The sequence below is a fragment of the Copadichromis virginalis genome, linkage group LG3, assembly GCF_057382275.1.
Source record: "Copadichromis virginalis isolate Kocher_CV1m ecotype Utaka linkage group LG3, C_Virginalis_male_GT1.1, whole genome shotgun sequence".
In the NCBI taxonomy this organism is placed as follows: domain Eukaryota; kingdom Metazoa; phylum Chordata; class Actinopteri; order Cichliformes; family Cichlidae; genus Copadichromis; species Copadichromis virginalis.
This window is the reverse complement of record NC_140620.1, coordinates 19531015-19552226: the sequence shown is the minus strand read 5'-3', so window position 1 is coordinate 19552226 and position 21212 is coordinate 19531015. Positions and strand designations below refer to the sequence as shown.

Here is a 21212-nt window from a genome sequence, read left to right as displayed (position 1 = left end):
TGTTTATGACATTTATTCTGCTCTTACCTTGTGTTCTATGAGGCAATAATGTTGACTGACAGGAGGCGTGAACATTGGCAATGTTGGCAGAAAAAACACACAAGCCTTAATTAACACTAAAACAAACACACACACACCTGACTATGACTGGAACTTAGTCTTAGTCACGTCTTTCACATTACTAAAGGTAAAGTCACCTCTTTGGTCTTGCAATGGGGATAAATAGAGTCCAGACGAGTACAGAGCTGCACAGATTTATCAGGACTGTGTAACAGTTTATAGACATTACATTGCATAAAGAAAACACTTCACTTTGCTTAACCTGTAAACCATGTGCCAGGTCACATCTATAATCTTTGATATTTTTATAGAAGAGATTTAACTGTCAGCAGTTCACATTTATGTCCCTTTATTTATATGATTTGCGGTGCTAAGGCTTAAGATGTAATGTGTAGGCCTGCTCCTACTGCTCTAGGTCAGTAAATATCAGCTGCAATATGTACATTAGCAGTAAAGTAACACAAAGACTCATATATTACTATCACGGGGGTCTCAGGGACACAGGGAATAAAGCTTATCCCAGCTCTATAAACTAAACAGGTCACAGTTACAAATATGTGTGTCTTTGAATGGTGAGAAGATTAAAGAGTGCACACAGGTGAACTGTCCCTTTAAACGCTCCTGTCGTGTTCACCTCCCGCCCCTTACTTTAGTGTTCCCATTCTTCAAAATTGACCAGCCAGTTTTAACTGCTCTTAAATCAGCACAACAACCAACAAATCTTTTATTCAACATTCTTCATCTGTGAACAATGTCTCAAAGTAGTGTTTAATATTATAATATTAATATGAATTAACTGCAGTAAAAATACAAATGGGCACTGAAAACATATTACAAAACGAATAAATGAAAGTAAATGAAAAACCAAAGACCAAACTCAACATGAAGCCTTGTGTGTGTGTGTGTGTGTGTGTGTGTGTGTGTGTGTGTGTGTGTGTGTGTGTGTGTGTATCATGCACATGTGTGGCATGTGACAGTCAGGTGAGGGCCTTGCAAACATAGGCATCACATTTGCAGCATCTCAGGCTTGTTTTGTTGTCTCTCGGCGCACAGAGCTCACAGCGCTTCCTTTTCTGCTCGTGTCTGTGTTGGGGGAGAGCAGCCAGGCCAGTGGCTGGGGCTGGGGCTTGCACACTCTTCACCAGACTGGCAGAGGCTGGTGTGCGGGGAATGTGCTGGCGCCGTTGAATAAGAGGAGTCACCAAAGCTTTCCCCAGCTCTGCTAGGAAAAGTCTCTTCCTGAAACGCTTCCCCTGATTCCAGGTTGGGTTGATGGCTGTCCACACCACATATGCGTTGAAAGCAGACACATCAAGGATCTTGTGGAACAGTGCCACAGGCCAACGAGCTGTCATTAGCTTGCAGGTGTATGTGCCAGTAAACTGCAATAAAAGGAACAATAAATAAGAGATTGGGAACATATTGAATCTGTCGTACACAAAATGCTATGATTCACATGAATGAAAATGAAATACATGCAGGATCGATGAAACTTTACATTACCTTATCAAGGCAGTCAACAGCTCCTTTGTTCTTCTTGTAGTCCTGGATTATAAGGGGCTTCCTGTCCTCTGTGGTGCTGACCGCGGCGTCTTTGTGTGGCGTGCTCATCGGGATGACATTTCTATTCTCCGTGGGAAAATCCAACACAAGTGTGTGTGTGTCAGTGAAAGCACATGTTGATGAGAGTGCCTCTCTTCCTCTACTTTTTCTGCATAATCCATCATACAAAATGTAATCAAATGGAAAAGTCTCTTTTTAAAACTTGTTTTATTAGTTTTAATCTTTTAACTTTATGCATCAAGCAAAAATTTAATTATATGCAACATTCTCTGACTGGAAGAAATTAGTTTAACATTTAAACCTATTTTCTGCACATTCCAGCACATAAAATATTTTTTTTTGTTTACACTCACTCTTTCAAATAGATGCAAGTAAAACACGGCAGAACATAAATAAAGTCAAAGACTCAGCGGTCCTGTTGCTCTATTTTCACCTGTAAAGCAGGAGTAGGGTAGGCAGAGGTGTGCTCTGGTGCAGGTGTGCCGGAGCGGTCAGTGGAAGAATCCGCGAGTTTCTCTGTGAGTTTCCCATTAAACCCTCACGCTGCACGAACGTGGCACTCGCTTACGTCATTGTCATGAGACATTTTCGCAAAAAAATCACGGTTTTAGTAACGCAGTAACTGAGCGTTCCTACGGGAAAGTAACGGTAATCTAATTACCATTTTTGCAATAGTAATCCCTTACTTTACTCGTTACTTGAAAAAAGTAATCAGATTACAGTAACGCGTTAACGCGTTACTGCCCATCTCTGGTTGTCACATGTGGTATTATGCACTTGGAGACTGGTTGTTTTGTCCAGCACAACACACACGCCCTGGTTTTCGTCGGCTCCTCCACTACTGGGGTTCCCCGTGTATACCTGCATATTTCAGGCATAGCTGCTCCTGGCGTCACATGCTACCCAGACCTTTATTCCACTGTGGCGTGGGTGTGGTCTCTGGCCAGCTGCAGAGGAGGGGTGACGCAGTGAGCTCCTGGGGTGGCACAGGGGCGGGGTGAACAGGTGTGCTGGGATCTGACAGTGATTGTGTCTCTTTATATGTTGGCAGTGACAGTCGGAGGAGGGAAGCGGACGTGACAGCAGAGAGAGAGCGGGTGTGTCTGTGTCCCAGTAAAAACCACAGTATTAAATAAAAATTCTGCTGTCATCATATTCGCTCCAGCTTATGTTTCTTGGGTCCAACATTACATCCACATTTCCCTGGATTGCTTAAAATGTACACCTTGAAGGGACAGCGACCTCTGAAAGGAACCAGGCAATCATCAACCGTCACCTCAGGGCCTGGATTGTACATAAGCGCCACTGCTGCACAGTTCAAAAGCAAAAGTGGTTTTTATGGAGAACAGCTACCATCCAAGCTCTCTCAAAAATATCTGCTGAATCATTTTTTTCCTTTAAAACAAGTTTATCATTTAAATTTAAATGATGCCTAAAGAACGTGTAAGTGTCTGAGCACAAACTCTGGATGTTAAAAATGTGATCAGATGAGTTTATTCAGTAGTGCGTTGTCAGCTCGAACCTGTTTTTTTGTTGGGTCTTTTTTTCTTTTTCTCTATAGCTTTGCTCTTAGTGTTTTACAGTTCAATTCAATTGTATTTATACAGCGCCAAATCACAACATCATGTCATCAGGATAACACATCTCATGAAAGACTGAAATATGCTTTAAAGAAAAACTCCAGAGCAGAGATGATTCAGCTGGATCAGAGGGAGTTTCCTCAGCAAGCTGCCTGTGTGTAATTTTTGGCTCACACTTGCTTTCACAAGTTGGATAAATCAGACTGTATCAATTCAGCCACATCTTCCCCTCTTATATGTAAATTGTCAGCAGTGCTGTGACATTTGTGCCACATGTGGCCCAAACAACACTCATTTTCACTCTGTCTGTGGCTATTCGTCGAATTCGGGGACTACACTGTTATTTTATGTAGCTGTTTCTCTTGTTGACAGTTGTGCCAAAAGTGATTGTCTGTAGTTTTTTATGTGTAATGTCTTTACTTATATTTGTAAATACATGTTAGTGAACAGTTTTTGCAAATTTAAAAATTGCCTATTTTAACATAACATATACCTTTATAAAGCTAGTGTTATATTTTTGTAATTCCTGATATCCTCTTGGCCAGATTACTTCAAAAAATACATTTTTAATTTAAATTAGACTTTTTAACTCGATAAATAAAGGATACATCAGTTTGACAAAAACTGATTGCAGCTTCTGCCTTCTGACAGGAACGTGGTTTGTGGCTCAAAATGACATGATATCATTACTTATATCCATCTGTAATGTGTTTCACGTATTATAGGTCATGTACATTTGTTTAAATATGGGAAATCCTTTTTTGGCATATACTGAAAATCTGTATTTGGTAGACAATGACTTTTTCGGCACAACACTGACGTTTTAAAATGGTGGATTGGATACTTATGAATGAGATGTTCTCATGACTTATCAAGTGATGCCACTGATCAGCCAATCGGTGGCATGCAGTCTGATAAGGTGACATTTTAATACCTTCTCAGATTGTTTGAAACCCCAGCCGAGCAGATACTAAAAAGTACCTGGTACCAGGAACTATGACTCAATGGAAAACCCGAAAAACAGTAGTTGTGATCAGAGCTGTTTTGATTCTTTAAATAACAGGGAAACATGCAGCGGTGTTTCCTTTATGACCTCTATTAGCAGAGTAAACACTGGAGCATCCTTTATGATAAGAGAGCTGTATGAAGGGCAGGGATAGCTCAGTAGGTAGAGTGGTTGCCCCATGATCGGAAGGTCGGGGGTTCGATTCCCCTTAACAGCTACCCTGAGGTACCCCTGAGCAAGGTACCATCCCTACACACTGCTCCCCGGGCGCCCAATGGCTGCCCACTGCTTCACTGAGTGAATGGGTTAAATGCAGAGAGCAATTTCCCCGCGGGGCTCAATAAAGTACAATAATGTACACACTTTCTTCTTCTGAAAACCTCTCATCATTCCTTCACCTCGTGATGTTTTCCTTCAACGACAAGGAAACATGATGAGCCAGAGACAGAGTTTTAAACTATTTGTTTCTGTCATTCAGCAGAACAGCGAAATAACAGACTCAGAAAATCAATGATGGGGAAATCTGCTGTTGCTCTCAAAGGAAGTCATTTAAATGTTTCGAGTACTCCGAGACTTGACAAGAGAGAGAGATAGAGAGAGTGAGAAGGCCACGCCCAACAGCAGTTTGTTTATCAGTGGAAAGTTTCTAACATTTATTCTGTGATTTCACCCATTTGAGACATTTTAATGACATAAAGATCACTGTGCATGACTTAGATAGATTTAAAGAAGCTTTCCCTTATTAAAGGTCAGAGGTCACAGTCAAGGCCTTGTGTGTTGTCGGTCTGACTGGGCTTCCACCTGCTGGTGATATCCTGTCAAAGCACTTTACAGTGACACTCCACAAACAAAAAAAAGGAAATTGGGTGGTTGTTACAAAAGTCTAACTTTTAATTGGTACAAAATAATTTTACGTTTCTCTGATGAACGTAATTAAATCATGCAGGATTTGTATGAAATTTAACAACTTCATTTATTCTTGTTCAGATGACATGATACAATCTAGTAAGAGTGGTTAGTTGCCCGGACTCACAAAATTCACAAGATCACACAAGATTTCAAACAACAGGAAAAACACTGGAGTTATAAGAGGCAGACAACTATGCACGCATCACATGTATGCTGTTGCTATTTATTGTGGTTTAACCTCTCAAGGACAAAAAATGCTGCATCAAACCTTGCAATCATAGTTTTAATACTTTTGCGACACATATACTGGCAGCTCGGTGGTGCAGTGGTTAGCACTGTTACCTCACAGCAAGAAGTAGGAGAAGGAGTTCAAATCCACAATTGGGCAGTGGGTTCCATCTGGTTTGCAGTTATTACGCCTAGGTTAATATGTCATTCTAAACTAATTTTAATGTTTTTTTCTCTGTATGTGTTAGCCCTGTCATAGACTGGCGATCTGTCCAGGGTGTACCCTTCCACTTACCCTATCACATCTAGGATAGGCCCCAGCTCCCCCACAACGCCGATGAAGATAAGAGAGTGGAGTGAAAGTTGTTATAAATCTATTACGTTTTAAGTTAACTAGACTGTTGAAGATTATGTAATATGAAGACAACATATAGTACTTAAGGGACTAAGTACTATTGGGGTAAAAGTTATTGTATAGTGTTGGAATAAAGTGACAAAATTGCGAAGGATTTAAATATTCCAAGAGCTCCACTTATTTCATCTAAATATGTTTCAATCACGTTTTATCAGCACAAAAGGTTTATTGAATATGAATAGTTGTGTTGTTTTAACTCAGTTGTTTAAGTTTCTGTCAAAGCAAAACATTTTTGTGCAACCAATGTCCACTATTCAGTTAAATACAGGGAGTGCAGAATTATTAGGCAAATGAGTATTTTGTCCACATCATCCTCTTCATGCATGTTGTCTTACTCTAAGCTGTATAGGCTCGAAAGCCTACTACCAATTAAGCATATTAGGTGATGTGCATCTCTGTAATGAGAAGGGGTGTGGTCTAATGACATCAACACCTATATCAGGTGTGCATAATTATTAGGCAAAATGGGTCAAAAGAAGGAAAAGTCAAAAATAGTGAGATATCTTGCAGAGGGATGCAGCAGTCTCAAAATTGCAAAGCTTCTGAAGCGTGATCATCGAACAATCAAGCGTTTCATTCAAAATAGTCAGCAGGGTCGCAAGAAACGTGTGGAAAAACCAAGGCGCCAAATAACTGCCCATGAACTGAGAAAAGTCAAGCGTGCAGCTGCCAAGATGCCACTTGCCACCAGTTTGGCCATATTTCAGAGCTGCAACATCACTGGAGTGCCCAAAAGCACAAGGTGTGCAATACTCAGAGACATGGCCAAGGTAAGAAAGGCTGAAAGAAGACCACCACTGAACAAGACACACAAGCTGAAACGTCAAGACTGGGCCAAGAAATATCTCGAGACTGGTTTTTCTAAGGTTTTATGGACTGATGAAGTGAGAGTGAGTCTTGATGGGCCAGATGGATGGGCCCGTGGCTGGATTGGTAAAGGGCAGAGAGCTCCAGTCCGACTCAGACGCCAGCAAGGTGGAGGTGGAGTACTGGTTTGGGCTGGTATCATCAAAGATGAGCTTGTGGGGCCTTTTTGGGTTGAGGATGGAGTCAAGCTCAACTCCCAGTCCTACTGCCAGTTTCTGGAAGACACCTTCTTCAAGCAGTGGTACAGGAAGAAGTCTGCATCCTTCAAGAAAAACATGATCTTCATGCAGGACAATGCTCCATCACACGTGTCCAAGTACTCCACAGCGTGGCTGGCAAGAAAGGGTATAAAAGAAGAAAAACCAATGACATGGCCTCCTTGTTCACCTGATCTGAACCCCATTGAGAACCTGTGGTCCATCATCAAATGTGAGATTTACAAGGAGGGAAAACAGTACACCTCTCTGAACAGTGTCTGGGAGGCTGTGGTTGCTGCTGCACGCAATGTTGATGGTGAACAGATCAAAACACTGACAGAATCCATGGATGGCAGGCTTTTGAGTGTCCTTGCAAAGAAAGGTGGCTATATTGGTCGCTGATTTGTTTTTGTTTTGTTTTTGAATGTCAGAAATGTATATTTGTGAATGTGGAGATGTTATATTGGTTTCACTGGTAAAAATAAATAATTGAAATGGGTATATATTTGTTTTTTGTTGAGTTGCCTAATAATTATGCACAGTAATAGTCACCTGCACACACAGATATCCTCCTAAAATAGCTAAAACTAAAAACAAACTAAAAACTACTTCCAAAAACATTCAGCTTTGATATTAATGAGTTTTTTGGGTTCATTGAGAACATGGTTGTTGTTCAATAATAAAATTATTCCTCAAAAATACAACTTGCCTAATAATTCTGCACTCCCTGTAAATCCTACACGTTCTTTGAACAACATTGCTTTTATTTTCACAGACTGTACACAAAAATGAAACAAACATGAAGGCAACAAAGAACCAAAAACTAGAGACAAAAGTAATTAAAACTCAGAGGTTTTGAAAAATGAAATATAATAATCCTTTAATTCCAAAGAAGTGTTTTGGATTTTGTATGTGTTTTGTCTCTAGGGGCCACCGTAATGACCATATGCACAGAGCATGTACAAGAATTTAAATTTGCAATGCTCCCATGGCCCTCAGTGTATGAACAACAATGAAGAACTTAAAGATAAAAAGATCAAAATAAATGGTTTGGTATGGCTGTGGGGCAGGTGGTTCAGAGGGAAGAGGTGAATGCAGGTCTGGAGTTTTTGTGTGTGAGAGAGTCGAGAGGGACAGAGCAGGGATAGCCTAAAGGCCAGAGAGGGGAGGTGCATTTCACCATAGGTCTTGAATGCAGCTATGGACGAGTGCGCCGGACAACAGCAGCATGTGGAGCAGCTTTAAAGGTATGAAAAGTGATTAGATTTATTTTAAGTTTCTTATATCTATGTCTTAAGGTCTCTGTTGAATAGGAAAAGTACACCAAAAATCTAAATTTCAGCATTTTCTGTCTGAATGTAAAAAGTTATTTCACAATGATGCTAATATTGGTTAGCTAGTTGATAATTTGGAAATATGTTTTAGCCAAGTAGCCCGAATAAGCAAACCACATATAAATTAGACATTCAGAACTGACTTAGCTTAAAAATCAAGATACGTTTGATCAAACTTGGTCTTTGACAACCAAAGTTTCAATATTTTAGGGGATTTCAACTTTCTATGCTTTTATGATTTTAAAATAAAAAAGTTTATTAGCAGCCTTAGGTTTTTCATGTGCAAGCTAGGAATGAGTATTCGTTTGTTGATTAAGAGGTGCTAATCAAAAAGAAAAAACTAGCCTAACTTCACATACAGGTCTATTATGATATTTGTTTTATTTATTTATTATGTCACCCATATGTCACAAAAATTTGATTTGCAAAATACAGATTCCTCAAGCGATGAGAGTGAATCGGCGGCTGCTTAATATGGACATTAAACAATAAGAGATCCAACATGTCCTCTTATCTGGACCGACAGCACTGATCACAGTGAGGATTACAGAGTCTGTTACACATACTAGTCGTTCTGTGGTGAAGGAAATGTGTCTCTATTAGAAGGACCAGACCTCAGACCTCATACTTCCATTCTTCTTGTTATCTCCAAACACCTTCTTGTCCCATTTACGTCTCTGTTCTAGTGTTCATGTCCCACCCTCTCTCTCTTTGCTCGTTTGTCACTTTGTCACGTCTCATTGCAACCAGGGAGATCTGCCTGACCCAGGATCAGACACTGAACCTCAGCCTGAGGCAAGGGTGGGCAACTCCAGGCCTCGAGGGCTGGTGTCCTGCAGGTTTTAGATCTTAACCTGGGTCAACACACCTGAATCACATGATTAGTTCATTCCCAGGCCTCTGGAGAACTTCAAGAAATGTTGAAGAGGTCATTTAGCCATTTAAATCATCTGTGTTTAATCAAGGACACACATAAAACCTGCAGGACACCGTCCCTCAAGGCCTGGATTTGCCCACCCCTGGCTGAGGTGTAGATAGTTGTTTACCATTCATTCAATTGAATTTGATTTATAGAGCACCAAATCATCACAGCTGTTGCCTCTCATCTTCTATCAATAAAGTTATGTTTTATATTCACTCTCATGTTGTTTACCTTTTACATTAGAGCAACCAAATCTATATTAAAAATACTGCAAACTTACTGAAGCTGCATGTATGACCATGTTTTTCTGCACTTGTGCACAATGGTACCTCTGTCGCTCTCTCTCACAAACAAGAACACACACACAGACACACACACAGCCTTTATCTTAAACGGTGCAATATAATAAATATAATTATCACGTTTAGTCATTACCACAAACATAAATTATTTTTTTCTTTGATCGGAGGATCAATCAGTGAAAGAGATGCGCTACCGTAAACCTCAGTGTAGAAGCGCAAGGAAAATTAACCCGCAGCTGCCATCACCTGACCACATGTAAGTCACGTGTGTGGAGGCTCAAATGCAGCAATGCGTAGCTGTAGTGTCTCCGTGATGTACGAACATATATAAAGAGGATTGGATCCCCGCAAAATGCGCATGTCAGTGTTCGTGTTGGAGTTTAACTTGTGACGTAGAGCTCGTTACCATGGAGCCTGCCGACAGAAGAAGGGGTTCCCCTCTATGGCAGCACTTTGAGCTGATCTCTCCCAATAAGGTACTCCATACAATATACCTCCATCCTTCGTGCATCCTTCGTGCATCCTTCCTCCATCCTTCCTCCATCCTTCGTGCATCCTTCGTGCATCCTTCCTCCATCCTTCCTGCATCCTTTATCCATCTATACTCTTTCTATCCTCCATCTGTCTGTTCTGCTGATCCGTATCAGCGTCACGTGACCACAGTCTTTGCTCCATGTTAGAAACACTGGAGCGGAGTCACCATAATCATCTCATTTTCTGCTGAATTTATTTAAATGTTTATTGAAACCATAGCGACACATTTTTGATCTCAGCATCTCTCGCCCTTTAAACACGTTAAAATGACTGAATCTCACAAAATGATACGTAGCCATTTTTGTTTCCATGGCAACAGCTGAGCAGCATCTTCACCACCAGGTGGAGCACCAGTCTGATCATAGGCTGGAGGAAACATGGTGGATGATCACCTGAGCTGTACTCAGCTTCTGATAAACAATCAAATCAGATACAGAAAACAGGATTAATATTCATGAATGATAACAAGGGAAATGATGACATCATAACAGAAACGCAAACAAGACGTACATGAGTATAAAACATGCCAGACTGAAGATGAGACGTCAACAGCATCGCAAACATTAACTTTTAAAGCTTCCATGTGGTTTTACATTTCTTCCATGAAAACAGGAAGTGCCGCTTTTCATTTGAAGACTCACATTTATGGACGTGGACGTGGAAAAGTATAAATCTGGGAGCTTTGTTTGGACATGAAGTTGGTAATGTGTCTGTGTGACAGCTGTGTGGAAGCATGAGAGCAACGTTTGCGGGAAAATCCACAGACTGTACCACTCGGACGTGTTTCAAGGAGGTTTTTCACAATAAAATCAAAGCATCGGTTTAAATAAAACCTCCTTCACCTAGTAAGGAAACATTTTGTGGACACGATTTATTTCCATTTAACAAAGTTAGTTCAGTGAGAGATGGCAGGAGGAGCAGAGGTCAGCTCATGGTGACAGAGGTCAAACAGATGTGAGGAGGAACAGCACACACAGCACTGGTGTGTTTCATCTCCACACATAGACAAACCACAGCAACACTGACTCCACTCTCAGCCTCCCAGTGACCATGAGCTTACCCGTGTCACCGGTGCCAGCCTCTGTGGAGCCCAGTGTGTCATATGATGATGATACAGGACATTTTCCACACCCAGCTCCACGCTGAGTCCTGGCTTCAGTGGGTGAGTCCATCCAGCAGAGACGTGGAGACACAAAGACTGAGAACGGCTGGACAGGTTCAGGTGTTACACTTCAGTTCAGTGTTCATGAACGCAGGTTCATTGTTATGCACTAGAACCTGATGTAGAAGTTACAGCATGCAAGCACACGGTGATGGGGCCGAGGAGCAGCTCTTTACTGACATCTAGTGGTTCTACATCTTTGTCCTGGTTAATAAAGTTCAGCTTTCTTCTCCTGCAGATCATTTGACAAATCTTTTGCTGTCCCCATGACTCGGGAGCCAAAAACGTCGGTGCAGCACTGGACCTGCAGCGTCTGTCTGAAGGCCTGAAACTCCTCCCACGCTGATCACAGGTGAGCATGGTGACCTTCAGTAAGGTAAACCTGTGGTTGTTTCTGTCCAACACAGCTGTAGGGCAGTAAAGAACGTCACCCAACCTCCACCAGAGAGAAAGAAAAATGTCTGTATCACGATTCATATTCTGTGAGAGTAATCACAGATCCCTGTGGGGTGTTTGAACACTCGTACACACTTCCAGCTGCACTGTGGAGGTGCAGTGATTGGAGTGTACCCGTGGGGATCTGTGATTTTGAAGGCTAGGACGTGTTTCAGCCTCTGCTGTCGTTGATGTCACAGAATAGTTAAATCCTTCCTGTTTCATGGGATCGTCCTTGTCTTCTGACAGCAAGCAGAAACATGGCTGTGGTATAGTTTTGTCATGTTGACGTCTTGTCACGATGTGAGCGTTTCATTTTATGACCAGTCCCGATGGACTGTGATTAGTGAAACTGGAGACTTGCTCCGCCTTCCACCTCTTCCATCATTTTCCTGTTTGTTATCCCAGTGTGTGTGTGCTTTGATGTGGATATATCGTCAACGTGTCCTTTAATGACGTGACTGTGTGGCTGCTGTTGCTCTGTCTCTCGTTTCTCTGGATCAGCTTTGTTTTCTCAGTCTGGAGGAAATGGGTGTAATACTCATGCCTACTCTAGGCCCCTCCCACAGGATAGACAGATTGACTGTGGCATCATCATGTGATAAAACCCATTCTGTTAAATCTTTCTGTACTTCCTGTTTAGTGACCTCATCATTTAGCACAGCCTCATTAAATCTGCAGTATTTAGATAGTTTACTCGTCCTGTCCTCACTGCCAAAGATACTGGTTTGTGTCCACACACAGTGGTGGGTTCTTTATTACAGTCACTGGTCCTATATAGTTTTTTACCAGGTGGTGTTGAAGAGCTCCCATGGACACGGGACATGAAGGTGACGTTAGTGGCCCAGTTCTGCTGGGAGCCGCTCCACAGTCTGTCTGAGAGCACAGCTGAAGTTAAATATACACAATATAAAAGTTTAAGACGTTTTTGTTTAAGCTCCCTCTTCTCACATGTTCTGTCTTCGCATCCAGCTGTTGGGTCCGCGTCTCGGTGCAGGAGATATCTGATCGTGCTTTCGTCTTTGTTGTTGACTTTGTTGTTGGTCTGTTCGTGCCCCTCTCAGCTTTCTGTCCTTATCTTTTCTCTCAAACTGATTTTCCACATATGCAGCCCGTTATGATCCAAAGCTGTCCAGCGGGAAAATCACAGTCCTTGACAGGCCAATTCTGGCCCCCGAGCCTTATGTTTGACAGCCCTGCTCTAGAGGATGCTGACACTGTAAAAACATTTAGTGTTGCAGTTTTCACTGAAGGCCAGCATATCAGGAATGGAGCTGGGCTTTTGTTGGCTCCTGAGAAGAAGAGCAAAGACAAACACATCTTCTCTTCCTCCTGAATAAACAGGAAACAGGAAAATCCTCCACTACAAATCAGAGTCAGTGGAGCATCGCTGCAGTTAGAACTGCTTCATTTATGCACAGGCAGGTGGAGGTTTTCCTGCTTCAGCTGCTGCTGGAGCTTCAACAGATGTGGTGATGGAGCAGAGGGTAGCTGATTACTGGCTGCATCTATAATAAGCACTGTTTGAATCAGACCCACAGCTGGGTTTCTGAACCTCACACTGCTGAGTGCCTCACTTGAACAGTGGACATTCATTTATAAGGAGCTCTATGAGCAAAAAAGGAATATAAAAGTAATATAAGGAGAAAAGCAGCACTAAGACACTTCACTGTAGCTTTGTGGAGCTCTTACACACAGTGTGTGTGTTCTAGTCCACATCACAATAAGACACTTACTGAGAAACAGCTAGTGCTGAAGACGCTGCAGCCCAGAGGTTGGAGGAACAGACAGTGACACACAGACATGAATCAAGAATCGGTTGCAGTGCGAGAAACAACACAGTGGCAGAAATAGAATATATGTTATTTATTTATTTTAGTATATATGTTATATACATGTCGATTCATCTGCCCATGGATACAGAATACAATTAGAAAATATGAAATATCAATGATTATGAGTGGGGTGAGTGCAAAATCCAGGTAGGACATGATGTGCAAAGAATCCAGAGTGCAACCTTTTCACATAAATAAATAAGTGTGTTATTGTAAGTGTGTTGTTGTAAGTGTGTTATTGTAAGACGTTAGCAGAGCAGTGATCGGTGTGATTCTGTGGACAGGTGTGCTTCATCCACACCTGAGCTGAGATCAGGAGTATCTGTACTTGGTTTGACTCTGTGGGAGATCTATGCATTTTCTTCTGCTTATCCAGCTCAGGGTTACAGGAGGCTGGAGCCAGAGTACACCCTGGCCAGGTCACCAGCTTATCACAGGGTAACATTTGCAGTGACACCTGCAGAATCACCGGGTGACCTAACCCCACTAACTGCATGTCTGTGGACTGTGGGAGGAAGCCTCCAAACACAGAGAACCCAGAGAGAACATGCAGACTCCACACAGGAAGGCCAGGTGGGGGATTCAAACCCTGCTGTGAGGCAACAGAGCTAATTACTGCACCACCGTACTGCCTCTGGCTGGGTTGTAGCACATCTAATACTTACCTCACTCAGGGACATGAAAACAATTCATACACAGCCTTCATGCTTTTGTTGATGTTCTGTCTCTTTTAAAATGAAAAAAAACATAACACAAAAGACTTCATTGTGTGTAACTTATCAGATAATTATTCCCCCTTCTGTGATTTAAGCTGTTCCTGCTTCTGCTGCTTTTATAAAAAAAAAAAGCAAATCAGACTTGGAGGAAAAGAAACAAAACAGAAGCATAAGTGGGCTACCAGCATTGGTGTCTCCATTAAAACATGATTCACCATGGCAACAGAGTCCTCTTGACTCAGAAGATACTGAAATTTGTTTTTAATGGATTTATTTATGGTTTGTTTGAGACGGTCTGTGTGTGTGTGTGTGTGTGTGTGTGTGTGTGTGTGTTTGGCAGCGCTGATACAGAGACTAATGGGTTTGCGAGGATACCGTTTAAATCACTTACTGAGAACAAACAAAGTCTTTTCTTTGAAAGTTTTGAAGCTAAATTCAAACACGGGGACGGATGATATTTATAAGTGCTTTATGAAACCCGTCCTCATCATAGCAATCATATGTTTCCATCATCATGATGGCACGTTGTTTTAGAGCACAGTCAGCACGTGGCCTGTTGGCTCATATTCTAGTGATGTGCGGATCGATCCTGAAATATCGATTCCTCCGATACCAGTCATTTATGTTCTAGAATCGATTCTCACATTAAAATATCAATATTTTAGTAATTTAGGGTATATTTGTAGTTTATCAGTGGAAAGAAACTATAACATTCAGATTGTCTACATTGGAAGCAACTACTTCCTCTTCCGCCTTTCATAGTCATGTGTGAAATACGGCTGTATAAATGTGTCGCAGACCCTTTGCGTGCGCACTCACAACAATGGCTGAGCGTGGAGTCATTTTACATCCACAAACGACGTGGTTTGTGATACATGTGGCAAGACCACTAACCTCGTCAAACACCTCAGAGTAAATCATATCACAGAATATGACGAGGATATGTTGAGGTGAACTGAAGAGGAGGAGAGAGTCAGGTGCTGCTAGGGCGAGACAGACGTCTCTCACAGAGTCCTTCAGTGCTGCAGGCAGGCAAGGTGTTCAAATAGCGCATAACTTCAGTTTTTTTTTATTTCTATATATGATGAACTCTGCATTATTAAGTGATAAGAACAAGTAATCTGATGTCTTATAATCACTATGACGCTATAATTTGAGATACAATAAAAGATACAATGAATAAAATAAGCTTTTGTACAAAGTATCGGTATCGGATCAGTATCGTCGATACCACCCTGAATATTACTTGGTATTGGATCGGAAAGGAAATCGCACATCACTATCATGTTCTACATCATTGTGTGTCGCTGTGATTGTCACGTTCATGTGATATGACTTTCACCTGCTGGCAGGTAGAACAAATACTAACTGACTTCCTAAAGTCATATGAGTGGGTTTGTTTGTTTGTTTGTTTTTTCTTTTTTTCACAAAAAGTAGTGAGAAACAAGTCTGGGCATGCATGACGCTGTTTGTGCCCGTTCAGTCATGACTTAGCATCTAAGGCAGGGATGTCCAACATATGGCCAGCGGGCCACATCCGGTCCTGATACACTTTTATATGTCAGTTATTAATGACCTGAGCAAATGTGGGAGCTGAATGTTCAGCTCTGCTGATCTCCATGCAAACAGGGGTGGAACCATAAAGCCAATCACATGCAAAGACAGACTGTCATACCATGGTTGGGTACAGACTTGGAGGAAAAGAAACAAAACAGAAGCATAAGTGGGCTACCAGCATTGGTGTCTCCATTAAAACATGATTCACCATGGTAACAGAGTCCTCTTGACTCAGAAGATACTGAAATTTGTTTTTAATGGATTTATTTATGGTTTGTTTGAGACGGTCTGTGTGTGTGTGTGTGTGTGTGTGTGTGTGTGTGTGTGTGTGTGTGTGTGTGTGTGTGTGTGTTTGGCAGCGCTGATACAGAGACTAATGGGTTTGCGAGGATACCGTTTAAATCACTTACTGAGAACAAACAAAGTCTTTTCTTTGAAAGTTTTGAAGCTAAATTCAGACACGGGGACGGATGATATTTATAAGTGCTTTATGAAACCCGTCCTCATTGTAGCAATCAAGTGCTTCCATCATCATGATGGCACGTTGTTTTAGAGCACAGTCAGCACGTGGCCTGTTGGCTCATATTCTACATCATTGTGTGTCGCTGTGATTGTCACGTCCATATGATACGACTTTCACCTGCTGGCAGGTAGAACAAATACTGTCCAACACAGCTGTAGGGCAGTGACTGTTACAGCCACAGGGGAGCTCCTTCATCCCCACAGTCACACTGTGCAGTGCACACACACACACACACACACACGCACGCACACACGCACACACACACACACGATGTCACAGACATGTGTTTACACGATTACTTAGCCCTTGAGCTCAGCTCATGATCATTAACATGAACTGTTATGATCGCTGATCAAAGACCAGAATCAGAATCAGAATCGTGTTTATTGGCCATGTATATGCGCAGACACATACAAGGAATTTGGTTCAGGTAGATGGTGACTCTCAAGCACAGCAATGTAAATCTCAACAATATAAGCAACGCAATACACCCACCCTCCCACACACACACACACACACAGACACACACATGGATCCCCCATTCAGAGATGGTCTTTCCCTTTTTAAATGGCCTTCTTGTTTGTTCTCAGTAAGAGATTCAAGCTGTATCCTCTCAAATCCATTCAATTCAATTCAATTCAATTTTATTTATATAGCGCCAAATCACAACAAAAGTCGCCTCAAGGCGCTTCATAGATACAGAGAAAAACCCAACAATCATATGACCCCCTATGAGCAAGCACTTTGGCGACAGTGGGAAGGAAAAACTCCCTTTTAAAAGGAAGAAACCTCCGGCAGAACCAGGCTCAGGGAGGGGCGGCCATCTGCTGCGACCGGTTGGGGTGAGAGAAGGAAGACAGGATAAAGACATGCTGTGGAAGAGAGACAGAGGTTAATAACAGATATGATTCAGCAGAGAGGTCTATTAACACATAGTGAGTGAGAAAGGTGACTGGAAAGGAAAAACTCAATGCATCACGGGAATCCCCCGGCAGCCTACATCTATTGCAGCATAACTAAGGGAGGATTCAGGGTCACCTGGTCCAGCCCTAACTATATGCTTTAGCAAAAAGGAAAGTTTTAAGCCTAATCTTAAAAGTAGAGATAGTGTCTGTCTCCTGAATCCAAACTGGAAGCTGGTTCCACAGAAGAGGGGCCTGAAAACTGAAGGCTCTCCCTCCCATTCTACTTTTAAATACTCTAGGAACAACAAGTAGGCCTGCAGAGCAAGAGCGGAGCGCTCTAATAGGGTGATATGGTACTACAAGGTCATTAAGATAAGATGGGGCCTGATTATTTAAGACCTTGTATGTGAGGAGCAGGATTTTGAATTCAGTTCTGGATTTAACAGGAAGCCAATGAAGGGAAGCCAAAACAGGAGAAATATGCTCTCTCTTTCTAGTCCCTGTCAGGACTCTTGCTGTAGCATTTTGGATTAGCTGAAGGCTTTTCAGGGAGTTTTTTGGACGTCCTGATAATAATGAATTACAGTAGTCCAGCCTGGAAGTAATAAATGCATGAACTAGTTTTTCAGCGTCACTCTGAGACAGGATATTTCTAATTTTAGAGATGTTGCGCAAATGGAAGAAAGCAGTCTTACATATTTGTTTAATATGTGCGTTGAAGGACATGTCCTGGTCAAAAATGACTCCAAGGTTCCTCACCGCGTTACTGGAGGCCAAGGTAATGCCATCCAGAGTAAGAATCTGGTTAAATACCATATTTCTAAGATTTTCAGGGCCGAGTACAATAACCTCAGTTTTATCTGAATTAAGAAGCAGAAAGTTAGCGGCCATCCAGGTCTTTATGTCTTTAAGACATTCCTGCAGTTTAACTAATTGGTGTGTGTTATCTGGCTTCATGGACAGATAGAGCTGGGTGTCATCTGCATAGCAGTGAAAATGTATGCTATGTCTTCTAATGATGCTGCCTAAGGGAAGCATGTATAATGTAAACAGAATTGGTCCTAGCACTGAACCCTGTGGAACTCCATAATTAACCTCAGTGTGTGAAGAGGACTCTCCATTTACATGCACAAACTGGAGTCTATTAGATAGATATGATACAAACCACTGCACCGCAGTACCTGTAATACCTACAGCATGTTCTAATCGCTCTAATAGAATATTATGGTCAACAGTATCGAACGCTGCACTAAGGTCTAGCAGGACAAGCACAGAGATGAGTCCACTGTCAGAGGCCATAAGAAGATCATTTGTAACCTTCACTAAAGCTGTTTCTGTGCTGTGATGAGCTCTGAAACCTGACTGAAACTCTTCAAATAAACCATTCCTCTGCAGATGATCTGTTAGCTGTTTGACAACTACTCTTTCAAGGATTTTTGATATGAAAGGAAGGTTGGAGATTGGCCTATAATTAGCTAAGACTGCTGGGTCTAGAGATGGCTTTTTGAGTAAAGGTTTAACTACAGCCAGCTTGAAGGCCTGTGGTACATAGCCGATTATTAGAGATAGGTTGATCATATTTAAGATCGAAGAATTAATTAATGGCAGGACTTCTTTGAGCAGTTTTGTAGGAATAGGGTCTAAAAGACACGTTGATGGTTTGGAGGAAGTAATTATTGAAGTTAACTCAGAAAGATCAATTGGAGAAAAAGAGTCTAACTTAACATCAATGGTACTAAGAGTATCTGTAGATAATATTACATCTGTGGGATGATTATTGGTCATTTTTTCTCTAATGATAAAAATTTTATTTGTGAAGAAGTTCATGAAGTCATTACTAGTTAACGTTAAAGGGATGGTTGGCTCAAAAGAGCTCTGACTTTTTGTCAGCCTGGCTACAGTGCTGAAGAGAAACCTGGGGTTGTTCTTATTTTCTTCAATCAGTGATGAATAGTAAGATGTTCTGGCTTTGCAGAGGGCTTTCTTATAAAGCAGCAAACTATTTCTCCAGGCTAAATGATGATCCTCTAGATTTGTGACACGCCATTTCCTCTCCAGATTACGAGTCATCTGCTTTAGGGTACGTGTTTGAGAATTATACCACGGAGTCAGGTACTTCTGATTTGAGGCCTTAGTTTTCACAGGAGCTACAGTATCCAGAGTCGTACGTAGTGAGGAGGTGAAATTATTAACAAGAAAATCGACCTCTGTTGGGGTAGCGTTCAGATAGCTGCTCTGCTCTGTGTTGGTACAGGGCATTGGAGATGATAACAGTGGGTGGATTATATTCTTAAACTTAGTTACAGTGCTTTCAGAAAGACATCTATTTTGATAAAGTCTACTCTTCACCGCTGTGTAATCAATTATTGTAAAAGTAAATGTTATCAGGAAATGATCAGACAGGAGAGGGTTTTCAGGAAACACTGTTAAATGTTCAGGTTCGATGCCATATGTTAAAACAAGATCTAGAGTGTGATTAAAGTGGTGGGTGGGTTCTTTTACGTTTTGAGAGAAACCAATTGAGTCTAATAACAGATTAAATGCCATGTTGAGGCTGTCATTTTTAGCATCTACATGGATGTTAAAATCACCGACAATAATTATTTTATCTGAGCTCAGAACTAAATTAGATATAAAGTCTGAGAAATCAGACAGAAACTCTGTGTAAGGCCCAGGTGGACGATAGATGATAACAAGTAAGACTGGTTTCTGAGTTTCACAGCTGGGGTGGACAATGTTAAGCATCAGGCTTTCAAATGAATTAAAAGTCTGTCTTGGTCTTTCATTAATTAATAGGCTGGTGTGAAAAATTGCTGCCACACCGCCCCCTCGGCCTGTGCTTCAAGATTTCTGGTAGTTAGAATGACTCGGGGGTGTTGATTCATTTAAACTAACATAATCATCCTGCTGCAACCAGGTTTCTGTAAGGCAGAGTAAATCAATTTGTTGATCAATTATTAAGTCATGTACTAACAGAGACTTGGAGGAGAGAGACCTAATATTTAATAATCCACATTTCACTGTTTTACTCTTTGGTTCAGATGTGGATACTGTATTGTTCTTTCTTTGTGATTGTTTATGTTTAAGTTGTTTGTTGCTGGTTTTTAGTTTGTTTTTTGTCTTTTTGGAAGCTGACACAGTCTCTATGGAGATGGGTTTTTGGGGGGGGGTAGCAGGAGGAGAGAAGCTGCAGAGAGGCGTGTAAGACTGCAACTCTGCTTCCTGGTCCCAACTCTGGATAGTCATATTTTGGGGGGTTTAATAAATTTGTCCATATTTCTAGAAATGAGAGCTGCTCCATCCAAAGTGGGATGGATGCCGTCTCTCCTAACAAGACCAGGTTTCCTCCAGAAGGTTTGCCAATTATCTATGAAGCCCACATCGTTTCTGGGACACCACTCAGACAGCCAGCAATTTAAGGAGAACATGCGGCTAAACATGTCACTCCTGGTCTGATTGGGGAGGGGACCAGAGAAAACTGGTCCGACATTGTTTTGGCAAAGTTGCACACCGATTCAATATTGATTTTAGTGACCTCCGATTGGCGTAACCGGGGTGTCATTACTGCCGACGTGAATTATGATTTTACTGAATTTACGTTTACCCTTAGCCAGCAGTTTTAAATTTCCTTCAATGTCGCCTGCTCTGGCCCCTGGAAGACAATTGACTATGGTTGCCGGTGTCTCTAGCTTCACATGTCTGAGAACAGAATCGCCAATTACCAGAGTTTGACCCCCGGCGGGTGTGTCGCCGAGTGGGGAAAAACGGTTAGACACATGAACGGGTTGGTGGTGTACCTGGGGCTTCTGTTTAGGACTATGCTTCCTCCTCACCGTCACCCAGCCTCCCTGTTTCCCCAGCTGCTATTTTCGGCTGCACCAGCTACAGGGGCCTGGCTAGCTACAGGTGAATGAAGGGTGCGAAGCCGAGTCTCCAATTCAGTAATCCTGGCCTCCAGCGCTGCAAATATGCTACATTTGTTACAGATATCATTACTGCTAAAGGAGGCCGAGGAGTAACTAAACATCTGACACAATGAGCAAGAAAGTGCAGGAGGGACAGGTGAAGTAGCCATGGTGCTAACGAGTCGGCTACGAGCTAAGCTAAGCTAGCGAAACAGTACAGAGACAGTGAGTGAATACTTTGGCTATAAATTAGGTAG

General features: G+C 41.9%; 1 long non-coding RNA gene across 1 annotated transcript in view; it reads left to right on the top strand.

Moving 5' to 3' along the window:
• Positions 1 to 9627: 9627 nt before the first annotated feature.
• Positions 9628 to 21212, top strand: part of LOC146713258 (uncharacterized) — a 56872-nt gene continuing 45287 nt past the window's right edge. The window contains exons 1-2 of the long non-coding RNA XR_014919268.1: positions 9628 to 9859; positions 11318 to 11431. This is a non-coding gene — a long non-coding RNA (uncharacterized LOC146713258). The remainder of the gene's footprint in view (positions 9860 to 11317; positions 11432 to 21212) is intronic.